General features: G+C 48.1%; 2 non-coding genes across 2 annotated transcripts; both read left to right on the top strand.

The window, feature by feature from the left end:
- Window positions 1-970: 970 nt before the first annotated feature.
- On the top strand, window positions 971-1,056 carry TRNAY-GUA (transfer RNA tyrosine (anticodon GUA)). Its single transcript is given in 2 exon segments — window positions 971-1,007; window positions 1,021-1,056. It is a non-coding gene; the product is annotated as a tRNA-Tyr (tRNA).
- Window positions 1,057-2,179: 1,123 nt separating this feature from the next.
- On the top strand, window positions 2,180-2,265 carry TRNAY-GUA (transfer RNA tyrosine (anticodon GUA)). Its single transcript is given in 2 exon segments — window positions 2,180-2,216; window positions 2,230-2,265. It is a non-coding gene; the product is annotated as a tRNA-Tyr (tRNA).
- The last annotated feature ends 12,371 nt before the right edge of the window (window positions 2,266-14,636 follow it).

Raw genomic sequence — 14,636 nt, 5'->3', positions numbered from 1 at the left:
AGTATGTTTCTTAGAGGACCTTCTGATCAACACAATAAAAAGAAGAGAATGATAAAACATAACAACTGCGTGGAACTACAGCCGCCAACAAATGGACAATTGCAACACAGAGATGGCCTCCACATTAGCGTCTTAACAACAGTCAGCGGATAATAGGCTACCCCTCTCTTCTGGAGGTTTGGCAGCAGAGTGGCGCAGCGGAAGCGTGCTGGGCCCATAACCCAGAGGTCAATGGATCGAAACCATCCTCTGCTAAGTGCTCTATTTTACTCACGCCCCCTGTTACAATTTGGCCATTATCCCCGTTCGGAATCACATGTTTTTCTCGTAAAAATAGAATAGAGACCCCCGATCCCTGACCATCTCATTTTCACGACCTTCAGACTATGCTTTTTATACACGCAACCTCCCAGTTTCTCATGCCACATGTTTTCGCCTTTGCAACAAAGTGGCACAGGCAAAGGCTTTTGGGCCCACAACCAAATGGGCCATTGGATCTAGACCATCTTTTCTACGTTGCGACTTTCTTATTTAAATCATTCTGATTTCTTTTCTCTTCCCACAATTCTTCACTCTGTACACTAACGACTCACCTATACTTTTACACCACCCGGCACCCTGTAAGCTCCACGCTCCTTCTTCTTTTACGGGAGAAAGACATCCACACTTAAAAAAAAAAAAAAAAAAGCTTAAAGCTACAGGTTGAAAAGTATGTGATGATCACAATTGTGGTGAATCAGGCACCCCAACATGGAAACCAGCATGGACCCCAACATGGACTGCCAGAAGGGGGATTAGCTCAAATGGTAGAGCGCTCGCTTAGCATGCGAGAGGTAACGGGATCGACGCCCGTATTCTCCAAAGTTTTGGTTTGCCGAGTTTTTCAAAGAGCGGGACAATTCTCCTTTGTTTCCCTACTCATGTAACTCATTTGCAAGCTTAGGAAGCACCCGACAACCAGCTCGGCAAGCCTTCGATAGCTCAGCTGGTAGAGCGGAGGACTGTAGTAGAAAATCAGCAATCCTTAGGTCGCTGGTTCAATTCCGGCTCGAAGGAACTTTTGTTAGTCTCATAGATGATGTTTCAACCTGTCGACAAATGCTCTCCCGGTGCCCTCGTCTTCTATCTATTTTCAGAGGGGTCTCTTGTTTGTGTTGTGTATTTGAAATGGGCATCCGACTGAAACTCTCAGTTGAGAACCACAGTAGGACTTTCTGCAACTCTGACATGCAACTGAAACAAAAAGAGGGTACAATCATCCCTGGGTGGGCTTGAACCACCAACCTTTTGGTTATCAGACAAAGAAAAGTTTTCACAACCTTCAAGCTTTGCTTGAACCTCCCAGTTTCTCATGTCATGTGTCATCTTCTTTGCAACAGAGTGGCGCATGGAAAGACATTTAGGCCCACAACCATAGGGGGCCAAAGGCTCTGGACCATTCTTTCTTCATTGCAACTATGTCATCCAAATCACTGGGATTTTTTTCTCTTCTCAAAATTTTTCACACTGTACATGTTGAAATGGTCTTACAACCGGTGCCCTCCTCTTCTGGCCGAAACTTTAAGTTGAGAGGTACCATAGGATTTTCTGTAACATGCAACTGAAACAAAAAGAGGACACTGCCGTCCCTGGGTGGGCTTGAACCACCAACCTTCCGGTTAACAGCCGAACGCGCTAACCAATTGTGCCACAGAGACAACCACGCTCACCCACTTTGATTAAAGTCGTAAAAAAGCCACAACATGGTAAATGGAGTATGTTTCTTAGAGGACCTTCTGATCAACACAATAAAAAGAAGAGAATGATAAAACATAACAACTGCGTGGAACTACAGCCGCCAACAAATGGACAATTGCAACACAGAGATGGCCTCCACATTAGCGTCCTAACAACAGTCAGCGGGTAATAGGCTACCCCTCTCTTCTGGAGGTTTGGCAGCAGAGTGGCGCAGCGGGAGCGTGCTGGGCCCATAACCCAGAGGTCAATGGATCTAAACCATCCTCTGCTAAGTGCTCTATTTTACTCACGCCCCCTGTTACAATTTGGCCATTATCCCCGGTCGGGGAACCAAAGTTTTGGTTTGCCGAGTTTTTCAAAGAGCGGGACAATTCTCCTTTGTTTCCCTACTCATGTAACTCATTTGCAAGCTTAGGAAGCACCCGACAACCAGCTCGGCAAGCCTTCGATAGCTCAGCTGGTAGAGCGGAGGACTGTAGTAGAAAATCAGCAATCCTTAGGTCGCTGGTTCAATTCCGGCTCGAAGGAACTTTTGTTAGTCTCATAGATGATGTTTCAACCTGTCGACAAATGCTCTCCCGGTGCCCTCGTCTTCTATCTATTTTCAGAGGGGTCTCTTGTTTGTGTTGTGTATTTGAAATGGGCATCCGACTGAAACTCTCAGTTGAGAACCACAGTAGGACTTTCTGCAACTCTGACATGCAACTGAAACAAAAAGAGGGTACAATCATCCCTGGGTGGGCTTGAACCACCAACCTTTTGGTTATCAGACAAAGAAAAGTTTTCACAACCTTCAAGCTTTGCTTGAACCTCCCAGTTTCTCATGTCATGTGTCATCTTCTTTGCAACAGAGTGGCGCATGGAAAGACATTTAGGCCCACAACCATAGGGGGCCAAAGGCTCTGGACCATTCTTTCTTCATTGCAACTATGTCATCCAAATCACTGGGATTTTTTTCTCTTCTCAAAATTTTTCACACTGTACATGTTGAAATGGTCTTACAACCGGTGCCCTCCTCTTCTGGCCGAAACTTTAAGTTGAGAGGTACCATAGGATTTTCTGTAACATGCAACTGAAACAAAAAGAGGACACTGCCGTCCCTGGGTGGGCTTGAACCACCAACCTTCCGGTTAACAGCCGAACGCGCTAACCAATTGTGCCACAGAGACAACCACGCTCACCCACTTTGATTAAAGTCGTAAAAAAGCCACAACATGGTAAATGGAGTATGTTTCTTAGAGGACCTTCTGATCAACACAATAAAAAGAAGAGAATGATAAAACATAACAACTGCGTGGAACTACAGCCGCCAACAAATGGACAATTGCAACACAGAGATGGCCTCCACATTAGCGTCCTAACAACAGTCAGCGGGTAATAGGCTACCCCTCTCTTCTGGAGGTTTGGCAGCAGAGTGGCGCAGCGGGAGCGTGCTGGGCCCATAACCCAGAGGTCAATGGATCTAAACCATCCTCTGCTAAGTGCTCTATTTTACTCACGCCCCCTGTTACAATTTGGCCATTATCCCCGGTCGGAATCACATGTTTTTCTCGTAAAAATAGAATAGAGACCCCCGATCCCTGACCATCTCATTTTCACGACCTTCAGACTATGCTTTTTATACACGCAACCTCCCAGTTTCTCATGCCACATGTTTTCGCCTTTGCAACAAAGTGGCACAGGCAAAGGCTTTTGGGCCCACAACCAAATGGGCCATTGGATCTAGACCATCTTTTCTACGTTGCGACTTTCTTATTTAAATCATTCTGATTTCTTTTCTCTTCCCACAATTCTTCACTCTGTACACTAACGACTCTCCTATACTTTTACACCACCCGGCACCCTGTAAGCTCCACGCTCCTTCTTCTTTTACGGGAGAAAGACATCCACACTTAAAAAAAAAAAAAAAAAAGCTTAAAGCTACAGGTTGAAAAGTATGTGATGATCACAATTGTGGTGAATCAGGCACCCCAACATGGAAACCAGCATGGACCCCAACATGGACTGCCAGAAGGGGGATTAGCTCAAATGGTAGAGCGCTCGCTTAGCATGCGAGAGGTAACGGGATCGACGCCCGTATTCTCCAAAGTTTTGGTTTGCCGAGTTTTTCAAAGAGCGGGACAATTCTCCTCTGTTTCCCTACTCATGTAACTCATTTGCAAGCTTAGGAAGCACCCGACAACCAGCTCAGCAAGCCTTCGATAACTCAGCTGGTAGAGCGGAGGACTGTAGTAGAAAATCAGCAATCCTTAGGTCGCTGGTTCAATTCCGGCTCGAAGGAACTTTTGTTAGTCTCATAGATGATGTTTCAACCTGTCGACAAATGCTCTCCCGGTGCCCTCGTCTTCTATCTATTTTCAGAGGGGTCTCTTGTTTGTGTTGTGTATTTGAAATGGGCATCCGACTGAAACTCTCAGTTGAGAACCACAGTAGGACTTTCTGCAACTCTGACATGCAACTGAAACAAAAAGAGGGTACAATCATCCCTGGGTGGGCTTGAACCACCAACCTTTTGGTTATCAGACAAAGAAAAGTTTTCACAGCCTTCAAGCTTTGCTTGAACCTCCCAGTTTCTCATGTCATGTGTCATCTTCTTTGCAACAGAGTGGCGCATGGAAAGACATTTAGGCCCACAACCAAAGGGGGCCAAAGGCTCTGGACCACTCTTTCTTCATTGCAACTATGTCATCCAAATCACTGGGATTTTTTTCTCTTCTCAAAATTCTTCACACTGTACATGTTGAAATGGTCTTACAACCGGTGCCCTCCTCTTCTGGCCGAAACTTTAAGTTGAGAGGCACCATAGGATATTCTGTAACATGCAACTGAAACAAAAAGACACTCCCGTCTTTGGGTGGGCTTGAACCACCAACCTTCCGGTTAACAGCCGAATGCGCTAACCAATTGCACCACAGAGACAACCACGCTCCCCTACTTTGATTAAAGTCGTAAAAAAGCCACAACATGGTAAATGGAGTATGTTTCTTAGAGGACCTTCTGATCAACACAATAAAAAGAAGAGAATGATAAAACATAACAACTGCGTGGAACTACAGCCGCCAACAAATGGACAATTGCAACACAGAGATGGCCTCCACATTAGCGTCTTAACAACAGTCAGCGGGTAATAGGCTACCCCTCTCTTCTGGAGGTTTGGCAGCAGAGTGGCGCAGCGGAAGCGTGCTGGGCCCGTAACCCAGAGGTCAATGGATCGAAACCATCCTCTGCTAAGTGCTCTATTTTACTCACGCCCCCTGTTACAATTTGGCCATTATCCCCGGTCGGAATCACATGTTTTTCTCGTAAAAATAGAATAGAGACCCCCGATCCCTGACCATCTCATTTTCACGACCTTCAGACTATGCTTTTTATACACGCAACCTCCCAGTTTCTCATGCCACATGTTTTCGCCTTTGCAACAAAGTGGCACAGGCAAAGGCTTTTGGGCCCACAACCAAATGGGCCATTGGATCTAGACCATCTTTTCTACGTTGCGACTTTCTTATTTAAATCATTCTGATTTCTTTTCTCTTCCCACAATTCTTCACTCTGTACACTAACGACTCACCTATACTTTTACACCACCCGGCACCCTGTAAGCTCCACGCTCCTTCTGCTTTTACGGGAGAAAGACATCCACACTTAAAAAAAAAAAAAAAAAGAAAAAAGCTTAAAGCTACAGGTTGAAAAGTATGTGATGATCACAATTGTGGTGAATCAGGCACCCCAACATGGAAACCAGCATGGACCCCAACATGGACTGCCAGAAGGGGGATTAGCTCAAATGGTAGAGCGCTCACTTAGCATGCGAGAGGTAACGGGATCGACGCCCGTATTCTCCAAAGTTTTTGTTTGCCGAGTTTTTCAAAGAGCGGGACAATTCTCCTCTGGTTTCCTACTAATGTAACTCATTTGCAAGCTTAGGAAGCACCCGACAGTAGGTAAAGTAAGGAATATTTAATGATAATAGGGCTACGTGTTTCAATGCTGGACTAGCATCTTCCTCAATCCTGCATAAAACAAACAATGATGCTCCTTAAATACAGTGAGAATATTTGAAAAAGAACCGCCAAAGCACAGAGGTCAAGCAGAAGCCATGACGTCATTACAAAATAAAAACACTAAAACTAGCTTCTCATCTATCACGTTAGTAGGAAATAACATGAACATAGTAAATACATGTAAATAAGTTGCAACAAATGAATATAATATAAATGGATAAAACATCAGAGGAATAAATGACAAGCGCTAGAAGGGGTAATGATACATTACAGACTACAAAGCGCTACTAGAGCGCAACATGAGTAGTTATACAATCTCCAAAAGCAGTTATGTTTGTTGTGCTAAAAGACACATTACTCACCACCCAGGATAAAGGGGACCGAAGAAGGAAAAGCGGAAAACCTCCGCTGGCTGCACAAATACACAGGCGACGGCTAAGTAGCGTCCCTGGAGTCAAGGCAACCAAAGCGGCTACGGAAGTCGAGAGGAGACAAAAAGGCTGCAGGACCGGTAAGTAACACAAGAATTATCACAATAGAATGCGTTGTTGGCATAAAAACGAGGGTAAGAGATACTCTTTAAAAATATATTCGACATGCAAATCATAATTATAAGGTTTCAAATATTCTCACTGTATTTAAGGAACATCATTGTTTGTTTTATGCAGGCCTGAGGAAGACGCTAGTCCAGCGTTGAAAAGTGTAGCCCTATTATCATTAAATATTCCTTACTTTACCTACTGTCCTTTGGTGTTATGTTTAGCAGTGCCATGTATGGTTCAAATTTTTGCTGAATATTGTTCCAGTACAGAAACAGAATTGACAAAACCGTGGAGCTACTGTATCAAAAAATAAACAGTAGCTCCACATTTTTTTGTCTGGCTTTAAAATAGGTACCTTTCATGTGTAAGGCAAATGTGATAACCACCACACTATAGAAACAAGAATGGAAACAGCGAGCCACCAGTGCAGAAACAAATTCAGAAAAGTTATCCAGCCAAATCCAGATCAGACCCTGTATGTCTGAAAATAAATAAAACCATGTTTCAAACAGGGGACATCTGTAGTTCCGTTAAGGACCTCTGTCTAAAATCAAGAGATAGTTCAATGTTTCTGCCTGGTTTCGAAGAGGGAACTTTTTGTATGCAAGGCCAATGTGATTAACACTACACTACAGAAACCTAGCAGCGATGCAGTCAGCCACCAGTTAGGAAAAGTCAAAGACAACACAGTTCAAGATTTCTGTATTCAAAAGCAGACAACCGTTAAGGCACTCTGTGTCTAAAAATCAAGACATAGCTCCTAGTTTTTGCCAGGTTTCAAACAAGGAGTCTTTCGCGTGTAAGGCAAATGTGTTAACCAGCACACTACAGAGACCTGGCAGGATTGCACCAGCAACCAGTGCAGAAACAAAATTGATAAAATGATCCAGCCAAAGCAGTAGATCGGACCCTCTGTGTCTAAAAATAAGAAATAGTTTCACGTTTCCGCCCAGTTTCAATCCGGGGATCTTTCACACGTAAGGGAAGAATAATAACCATTACACTACAGTAATGTGGTCATGATGCATTAGTGCTCAAGTACCCCCACCTGCAGAATCAGAGGCTGAGTGGCAAACAGAATGGGATCAGGCAGGCGCTGGCAAGTCACCAGGTTCTAATGAATAAATTTTCCTGCGGCACCAGGTCGATATAGGCTTGGATGATGACATAAGTGTTACCACAGGACAATTTCACAGGCCTAATCAACTTTGGAGAGAGGTTCTCTCCACCTACGTTCGTTCCTCCTACCAACCCTAGGTGCTAGAGTTTCCTGACTTCACTGGGCAGTTGTGAACAAAGTGGCCCCTTTCACCACAATACATACAGAGATTGTCCTTACTCCTTCATTTACATTCTTGATCTGTGAGCTTGAGACGCTCGACCTGCATAGGTTCTTTGGAAACCTCTGTGAGAAGGGTTCTCTAAAAGGATGGGGGGCGAGTCTGGGAACCTTCTCATACGTACGCCTTCCTGGGTACGTTCTCTGAATCGGATGTTAATTCTCATGGCCAAAGATGAGTGCATCCATAGAGGAAGGTAATTCATGGCCTGCCAGCTCATTCTTTATACAGCAAGCCAGCACCTGGCTTAAGGTTGTGACCAGAGACTCGTTGTTCCAGGCAAACTCTGGCGTAGAACTGCCCTGGCGGATATTCAGAATGGTAGTTGATGCCGACGGGGTTCAACCAGGCTCCAGTCCTAAATGTCGCTAGAAAAACGTGCAAACTCAAGGTCTCTGGTGCCTCACGTTCCTATATGGGATTGGCCCATGCCAATGCTTGGACTGACAGGAGAGAGACCAAAAATGCAATTATGGTCTGGTCGGTGGGGAAGTGGTGGGCATGCAGCCGGAATTTAATCCACTAATTGATAAATCCATGGCAAGCATTGGGGTCCCCATCATAACGAGGTGGCAGCGGCAGGCTAATCCCTGTAGGAGCAGGCAAAGGAGTTATGGAAGCTGCAGCTTTCGGAACTGGAGATGCTGAAGGTTGATTAATCGTTTGTTGTACAGCCAGAGAATTCATAAACTGAAGCATTTGATCTTGAGGATCGATGAGGTCAATGATGGCGTCACACAGTGCCTGTACCGTTGGTTTCGTATAGCCGGCGAGGTCCATGGCCTGAACAAACTGTTACAACCGGAAGGTTGTGGACCTACTGGGTTACTCCACGGGTTTGACTTGGGGCCACCTCTGAGGGCGTTATCTGGTCTTCACCCTTTAACCACCCTATGGTGATCAAGACTTCACTGCGGGGAGACCACCAGGTTGCTACCTCTTGAGGTGGTCCCGGTGAGAGTAGTGGCTGGCCCAGCAGACCAGGATGCTATGATGACAGTTCATAATAGACAGGAAGCTTCAGGCTTGTCTCAGACATTTGGGTGCAGACTGGCAGAAGACAGGGGGATGCAGACTGAAGGCGGACAACAGGATACAAACTGGCAGTAGACAGCAGGAGGCAGACAAGCAGCAAACAGCTACATGCAGGCTGGTAGCGGAAAGCTGGACATAGGCTGATAGTGGATAGCTGGACACAGGCTGATAGCGGATAGCTGGACACATGCTGATAGTAGATAGCTGGACACAGGCTGATAGGGGATAGCTGGACACAGGCTGATAGCGGATAGCTGGACACAGGCTGATAGCGCATATGTAATGGCAGGAAGAAGGTGAAGGGAAAGTGAGCCCTAATCTACCCACCGCCCTGTCCCTGCCTACTTGCAACGACCCGCCCTAGGCGACGGGGTACAACTGGGCGGCGGTCCCTACGCTGTCTAAGTGCACGGGAGAACAAACAGGGAACACGCAAGGGAAGGGGCAGTAGCCACGGAACGCCGCGAGGAAACGGAGCGGTGAATGAGTAGTCAGGACCAGGATGAAGTGGAGTATACCAAAGTGAGCACGGAGAAGGAAGCAAGCCAGGGGCAAAGCAAAGCAGGTTAAGCGGAACTGCAGCAAGGCAGAAGCACGGCAGAAGCAGGCTGGAGCAAGCAGCAGTGAGGCCAGGAATCCAGAAGAATTACAAGCACTGAGGAAGAGAACACGGCAGGTAATAAAGGACAGGGGGCGGAGCTAACTCCGACTGACCAGGCCGCGATAGGCTCTCCCACTCCTGAGCCTGCCACCCTGGTTGGTGGGAGATGGTGTCAGTCGAACAGGTCTGGCCTCAGGTGTGGATTGATTAATCCCAGGAGTATACCTAGACGTAGTACCTGGCAGATCCCTAACAGTACTCCCCCTTTTATGAGGTGCCACCGGACCCTTACTAAGAGGACCCGGTTTAGTAGGGAAGAGAAGGTGGAACCTCCTGATCAATACCCCAGCATGAACATCACGGGCAGGTACCCAAGTCCTCTCCTCCGGCCCGTATCCTCTCCAATGGACCAGGTACTGGAGGGAGCCCTGGACCATCCTACTGTCCATAATCTTGGCCACCTCGAATTCCACCCCCTCAGGGGTGAGAACGGGAACAGGAGGTTTCCTCGAGGGGGACCAGGACGGGGAGCAGCGTTTAAGGAGGGAGGCATGGAAGACGTCATGTATGCGAAAGGATGGGGGCAGCTCCAGACGGAAGGATACAGGGTTGAGGACTTCAATGATCTTATAAGGTCCAATAAATCGGGGAGCAAACTTCCTGGACGGGACCTTAAGGCGCAAGTTCCTGGACGACAACCAGACCAAATCCCCGACGACAAACCGGGGGTTAGCAGAACGTCTACTATCCGCCTGAATCTTTTGTGCGCTCTGGAACGCCTCTAGGTTCTTCTGAACCTGGGCCCAGACAGTGCACAGTTCCCGATGAACATCCTCTACCTCAGGATTATTGGAACAACCAGGGGAAACGGAGAAGAACCTTGGGTTAAACCCGAAATTACAGAAAAACGGGGAGACCCCTGACGAGTTACTGACCCGGTTATTCAGGGAAAATTCAGCAAGGGGAAGGAATGAGACCCAATCGAATTGACAGTCAGAGATGAAACACCTTAAATATTGTTCCAGGGATTGGTTAGTCCTTTCCGTTTGGCCATTAGTTTCGGGATGGAAGGCGGAGGAGAAGGACAGATCAATCTCCAACTTTTTACAAAAAGCTCTCCAAAATAAGGAAACAAATTGTACCCCTCTGTCAGAAACGATATTGACTGGGGCCCCATGGAGACGCAGGATGTGTTTCACAAACAAAGAAGCTAACGTCTTGGCGTTAGGTAGCTTCTTAAGGGGCACAAAGTGGCACATCTTGCTGAAGCGGTCTACTACCACCCACACCACCGACTTGCCCTGAGATGGAGGCAAATCGGTGATAAAATCCATGGAGATATGGGTCCAAGGTCTCTGGGGAATGGGCAAGGAACGTAGTAGGCCCGCAGGTCGGGACCTAGGGGTTTTGGACCTAGCGCAAACCTCACAAGCGGCGACGTAAGCCCTAACGTCTTTAGGCAACCCAGGCCACCAATAGTTTCTGGTAATGAGGTGTTTGGTGCCCAAGATGCCAGGATGACCAGATAGAGCGGAGTCATGGTTTTCCCTGAGTACCCTTAGCCGGTATTGCAGGGGAACAAACAGTTTGTCCCCAGGGACGTTCCCGGGAGCTGCACCCTGATCAGCCGCGATATCAGGAGCTAAATCAGAATTCGTGGCAGAAACGATTATACCAGGGGGTAAAATACAAGCAGGATCCTTCTCGGAAGGAGGATTGGCCATGAAACTACGTGACAGAGCATCAGCCTTAATATTCTTGGACCCAGCCCTATAGGTAACCAAGAAATTAAATCTGGTAAAGAATAGTGCCCACCGAGCTTGTCTAGGATTAAGCCTCCGGGCCGATTCTAGGAAAACCAGATTCTTGTGATCCGTAAGGACCGTTACCTGGTGTCTGGCCCCCTCCAGGAAGTGCCGCCACTCTTCAAAAGCCCATTTAATGGCTAGAAGTTCGCGGTTGCCAATATCATAGTTACTCTCCGTGGGCGAAAACTTCCTAGAGAAGTAAGCACAGGGGCTGAGATGGGTGAGGGAGCTGGTACCCTGGGACAAGACGGCCCCCACTCCAACCTCGGATGCGTCAACCTCCACAATAAATGGCTCCTCTTGGTTGGGCTGAATCAGCACTGGAGCCGAGATAAAGCACTTCTTGAGGGTCTCAAAGGCCTGGACGGCCTCAAGGGGCCAATGGAGGACATCAGCACCCTTGCGAGTAAGGTCCGTAAGAGGCTTAGCGACGACCGAGAAGTTGGCAATAAATCTCCTGTAATAGTTGGCGAACCCTAAAAAACACTGTAACGCCTTAAGGGAGGCAGGTTGGACCCATTCCGCCACAGCCTGAACCTTGGCAGGGTCCATGTGGAATTCATGAGGAGTGAGGATTTGCCCTAAAAATTGTATCTCCTGTACCCCAAAGACACATTTTTCAGTCTTAGCAAACAGATTATTCTCCCGAAGGACCTGGAGCACCTTCCTGACATGCTCCACGTGGGAGGACCAATCCTTGGAAAACACCAGTATGTCATCAAGGTACACAACAAGAAAATTACCCAGGTAATCTCTCAGGATTTCATTAATAAAATTCTGGAAGACAGCAGGGGCATTACACAACCCAAAGGGCATGACCAGGTATTCGAAATGACCCTCGGGTGTGTTGAACGCAGTTTTCCACTCATCCCCCTCTTTGATGCGGATAAGGTTATATGCCCCCCGTAGATCGAACTTAGAAAACCATTGGGCTCCCTGAACCTGATTAAAAAGATCCGGAATCAAAGGAAGTGGGTACTGGTTCCTTACGGTGACCTTATTCAGGTTACGATAATCAATACACGGCCTAAGACCACCATCCTTCTTCCCCACGAAGAAGAAGCCAGCACCTACAGGAGAAGTCGAGGGGCGAATGAAACCCTTGGCCAGGCATTCTTGGATATACACCCTCATAGCTTCACGTTCAGGATATGAAAGCTTAAATATCCTACCCTTAGGAAGCTTGGCACCAGGCACCAAATCGATGGCGCAATCGTAATCTCTATGGGGGGGCAACACTTCGGAGGCCTCCTTAGAAAACACATCGGCGAAGTCCTGAACAAACTCAGGAAGCGTGTTTACCTCCTCCCGGGGAGAAATAGAGTTAACAGAAAGACATGACATAAGGCATTCACTACCCCATTTGGTGAGATCCCCAGTATTCCAATCAAACGTGGGATTATGCAACTGCAACCAGGGAAGACCTAATACCAGATCAGACGATAATCCCTGCATCACCAGTACAGAGCACTGCTCCAAATGCATGGAGCCAACCAGGAGTTCAAAAACAGGAGTATGCTGAGTAAAATAACCATTAGTAAGGGGAGTTGAGTCGATACCTACTACAGGGATAGGATAAGGTAAATCAATAAAAGGCATGTTTAGAGACATAGCAAATTCCACAGACATGATATTAGCAGATGAGCCAGAATCCACGAAAGCGCTGCCCGTGGCAGACCGGCCAGCAAACGAGACCTGAAAGGGAAGCAAAATTTTATTGCGTTTCACATTAACGGGAAATACCTGTGCGCCCAAGTGACCTCCCCGATGATCACTTAGGCGCGGAAGTTTTCCGGCTTCTTATTCTTGCGCCTGGGACAGGTGTTCAGTAGATGCTTGTCGTCCCCACAGTAGAAGCAGAGACCATTCATTCTGCGAAACTCCCTACGTTGTCGAGGGGACATGGAGGCCCCGAGTTGCATAGGTACCTCCGAGTCCTCCGTGGAGGGGCGAGGAGACGGGACCTCGGGGGGGATCGCAGAAAAGTCAGAGGGGAGCACATTGAAGCATTCAAGCTGACATTCCCTGAGACGTCGGTCAAGTCGTACTGCTAGGGCCATAACCTGGTCAAGGGAGTCAGAAGAGGGGTAGCTAACCAGCAGATCCTTCAGGGCGTCAGATAATCCTAACCTAAACTGGCACCTTAGGGCCGGATAGTTCCACCGAGAAGCTACGCACCACTTTCTAAAATCAGAACAGTATTCCTCAACCGGTCTCCTACCCTGACGTAAGGTCACCAGCTGACTCTCGGCTAAAGCAGTCCTGTCAGTCTCGTCGTAAATGAGTCAGAGGGCAGAGAAAAAACGATCAACAGAGGAAAGTTCAGGGGCGTCAGGAGCCAAGGAGAAGGCCCACTCTTGGGGCCCTACCTGGAGTCGGGATATGATGATACCCACCCGCTGGTTCTCGGAACCTGAGGAGTGGGGTTTTAGGCGGAAATACAGTCTGCAACTCTCCCGGAAGGAGAGAAACGTCTTACGGTCCCCTGAGAACCGGTCAGGTAACTTGAGGTCGGGTTCTAGAGGTGAGGTGAGGGGTACTACTAAGGCAGCGTCACCCTGGTTGACCCTCTGGGCCAGGGCCTGGACCTGTAGGGAGAGGCCCTGCATCTGCTGGGTCAGGGTCTCAAGGGGGTCCATGATAGCGTCAGCGTAGAAATGGTAGACTAGGTAGGGGCTTGTAATTATGTAATGGCAGGAAGAAGGTGAAGGGAAAGTGAGCCCTAATCTACCCACCGCCCTGTCCCTGCCTACTTGCAACGACCCGCCCTAGGCGACGGGGTACAACTGGGCGGCGGTCCCTACGCTGTCTTAGTGCACGGGAGAACAAACAGGGAACACGCAAGGGAAGGGGCAGTAGCCACGGAACGCCGCGAGGAAACGGAGCGGTGAATGAGTAGTCAGGACCAGGATGAAGTGGAGTATACCAAAGTGAGCACGGAGAAGGAAGCAAGCCAGGGGCAAAGCAAAGCAGGTTAAGCGGAACTGCAGCAAGGCAGAAGCACGGCAGAAGCAGGCTGGAGCAAGCAGCAGTGAGGCCAGGAATCCAGAATTACAAGCACTGAGGAAGAGAACACGGCAGGTAATAAAGGACAGGGGGCGGAGCTAACTCCGACTGACCAGGCCGCGATAGGCTCTCCCACTCCTGAGCCTGCCACCCTGGTTGGTGGGAGATGGTGTCAGTCGAACAGGTCTGGCCTCAGGTGTGGATTGATTAATCCCAGGAGTATACCTAGACGTAGTACCTGGCAGATCCCTAACAGCATAGCTGGACACAGGCTGACAGCGCATAGCTGGACACAGGCTGATAGCGCATAGCTGGACACAGGCTGATAGCTGGACACAGGCTGATAGTGGATAGCTGGACACAGGCTGATAGCGGATAGCTGGACACAGGCTGATAGCGGATAGCTGGACACAGGCTGATAGCGGATAGCTGGAAACAGGCTGATAGCGGATAGCTGGACACAGGCTGATAGCGGATAGCTGGACACAGGCTGATAGCGGATAGCTGGACACAGGCTGATAGTAGATAGCTGGACACAGGCTGGCAGCGGATAGCTGGTCACAGGC

The sequence above is a fragment of the Rhinoderma darwinii genome, chromosome 4 (genome assembly GCF_050947455.1).
Source record: "Rhinoderma darwinii isolate aRhiDar2 chromosome 4, aRhiDar2.hap1, whole genome shotgun sequence".
NCBI classification, from domain to species: Eukaryota; Metazoa; Chordata; class Amphibia; order Anura; family Rhinodermatidae; genus Rhinoderma; species Rhinoderma darwinii.
The sequence above is the reverse complement of the archived record's forward strand: the minus strand, read 5'-3'. Positions and strand labels throughout refer to the sequence as shown.